Source organism: Dama dama, chromosome 3 (genome assembly GCF_033118175.1).
Source record: "Dama dama isolate Ldn47 chromosome 3, ASM3311817v1, whole genome shotgun sequence".
Lineage (NCBI taxonomy): Eukaryota > Metazoa > Chordata > Mammalia > Artiodactyla > Cervidae > Dama > Dama dama.
Genome location: NC_083683.1, coordinates 69,860,757 through 69,863,441, shown reverse-complemented (window position 1 = coordinate 69,863,441; position 2,685 = coordinate 69,860,757). Strand labels below are relative to the sequence as shown.

Here is a 2,685-nt window from a genome sequence, read left to right as displayed (position 1 = left end):
TAGGGAGAGGGGAGAAGGCTTGTCTCCTCTAGTTTCCTTCCTCACCTCCTTCCTCCCTTTCTTCTGTCCTTCTATCTTGGTCCTGGTCCAGAGTGTCCTCTGAGCAGGGATCTGCTCGCGTCATGACTTCTGTCTTACAGGCTGGCAGCAGGGTGCAGCTTTCTTTAGGACTCAGTCTCTGCAGGGGGCTCAGCAGTAAAGAATCTGTCTGCAACGCAGGAGGTGCAGGTTCAACCCCGAGGTCGGGAAGATGCCCTGGAGGAGGAAATGGCCACCCACTCCAGTATTCTTGCCTGGGAAATCCCATGACAGAGGAGCCTGGCGGGCTCCAGTCCATGGGGTCGCAGAGGCTCAGACACGATAGAGCGACTGAGGATGCAGGCATGCGGTGTCTGCAGGGTGGGGCTGCTCCAGCCTCGGCTCCGTTAGTGAGTGGTTCCCCCAGGGCTTGGCTCCAGCACTGAGCGCAGGAGGCCAACAGCACCCCGCAGCTTTCTCGGGCGGCTCCCTGGGCAGCCGGGCGCCTCTCTGCGAACGGCTTCCCCTGGTACCTCGGAGGGTGGCTCGCTCGCAAGTCCCAACAGCGACGGCCCCTCAGCAACTCCCCTCAATCCACTGAGCGATCACTGTACTCTTTCTGACAAGGTGCACAGCTCAGCCCTAGGAGGAGGGGAGCTCTGCCTTGGAACCTCTATTTTAGCCCTAAGCAAGGTCACTGCTCCTTTTACTTGCAATTCCTATATGCTTTTTAAATTTTTTTTAATATTGTAGTGGTTTTTGCCATACATTGACATGAATCAGCCATTGATCTACAAGCATTCCCCATCCTGATCCCCCCTCCCACCTCCCTCTCCATCCCATCCCTCTGGGTCATCCCAGTGCACCAGCCCTGAGCACTTGTCTCATGCATCCAACCTGGGCTGGTGATCTGTTTCACCCTTGATAGTATACTTGTTTCAATGCTATTCTCTCAGAACATCCCACCCTCGCCTTCTCCCACAGAGGCTAAAAGTCTGTTCTGTACATCTGTGTCTCTTTTTCTGTTTTGCATATAGGGTTATCGTTACCATCTTTTTAAATTCCATATATATGCGTTAGTATACTGTATTGGTCTTTATCTTTCTGGCTTACTTCACTCTGTATAATGGGCTCCAGTTTCATCCATCTCATTAGAACTGATTCAAATGTATTCTTTTTAATGGCTGAGTAATATTCCACAGTGTATATGTACCACAGCTTCCTTATCCATTCGTCTGCTGATGGGCATCTAGGTTGCTTCCATGTCCTGGCTATTATAAACAGTGCTGCGATGAACATTGGGGTGCACGTGTCTCTTTCAGATCTGGTTTCCTCGGTGTGTATGCCCAGAAGTGGGATTGCTGGGTCATATGGCAGTTCTATTTCCAGTTTTTTAAGAAACCTCCACACTGTTCTCCATAGCGGCTGTACTAGTTTGCATTCCCACCAACAGTGTAAGAGGGTTCCCTTTTCTCCACACCCTCTCCAGCATTTATTGCTTGTAAAAAATATGGAAAGCCTCACGAATTTGCGTGCCATCCTTGCACAGGGGCCATGCTAATCTTCTCTGTATCGTTCCAATTTTAGTATATGTGCTGCTGAAGCGAGCACTCCTATATGCTTTTGAGTTTTCTTCACTCCTTACTGGTTATGCCCCATGACTCTAATCTTCTCTTACCGTTCAACTTTCCTTCTTAAAATCACTGTGTGATTTCTGTCTCCCTGTTGGACACGGACTGATACAGCTGACTAGCAGAGCTTGAGGAGTGAGACAATGCTTGGATGCTGCAGGGATTTTTAGTTCTGTAGGACGTGTGTAGATAGGCTTTGAGAACTGGGGGACCGGGGGTGGGGGAAGAATGTTTTGTTATTGGATATATTTTGAAATGGAAGAATGATTCGAGGGAAGATGAATTCTTAGGTGGGAACATTGATCTTCTGCAGTGTGATTTTCCCACCTCACTTAGAGAAAAAGCCAAAGTCTTCACAGTGGCCGACAAGGCCTGCCGTGGCCCGATCGCACTCTTCGTCTGACCTCACCTCCAAGCCCTCTCGTAGGGCTCACTCCAGTGGCTCCGCTACGCTGGTTTCTTTGTGGTCCTTGAATGCCCCTGGTGTTACCTGCCTCAGGGTCTTGGACCTGCTGCTCCTTCCGGGGGTACTTTCCTCCAGATAACTGCTCACTTAATTCATCACTCCCTGCCAGACTTCTCTCCAATGTCACCTCAGTGAAGCCTTTCTTTTTAAAAATATATATTTATGGTTGTTCTGAATCTTGTTGGAAGCAGGTTTTCTCTAGTTGTGGCAAGTGGGGGCTACTCTCCAGCTGCGGTATGCAGGCTTTTCATTTTGGTGGCCTCTCTTGTTGCACAGACCCTAAGTTTATGAATCAGTAGTTTCAGCCCATTGGGCTTAGTCGCTCTGTAGCATGTGAGATCTTCCTGGACCAGGGATCAAACCCATGTCCCCTTCATTGGCAGGTGGATTCTTATCCACCATACCACCAGGGAAGTCCACGCCTTTCCTTAGAGGAAAAAAAAATCTTTTGGCTACACTCTGAGCCATGTGGAACCTTAGTTTCCTGACCGGGGATAGAACCTGTGCCCCTGCATAGGAGGTGGGATCTTAACTACTAGACTCTCAGGGAAGTCCCAGTGGGGCCTTTCC

General features: G+C 49.6%; 1 non-coding gene across 1 annotated transcript; it reads right to left on the bottom strand.

Annotated features, from left to right (window-relative positions):
• Nucleotides 1-1,522: 1,522 nt before the first annotated feature.
• LOC133049514 (U6 spliceosomal RNA) lies at nt 1,523-1,629 on the bottom strand. The gene has a single exon (XR_009691347.1). It is a non-coding gene; the product is annotated as a U6 spliceosomal RNA (small nuclear RNA).
• Nucleotides 1,630-2,685: the final 1,056 nt, after the last annotated feature.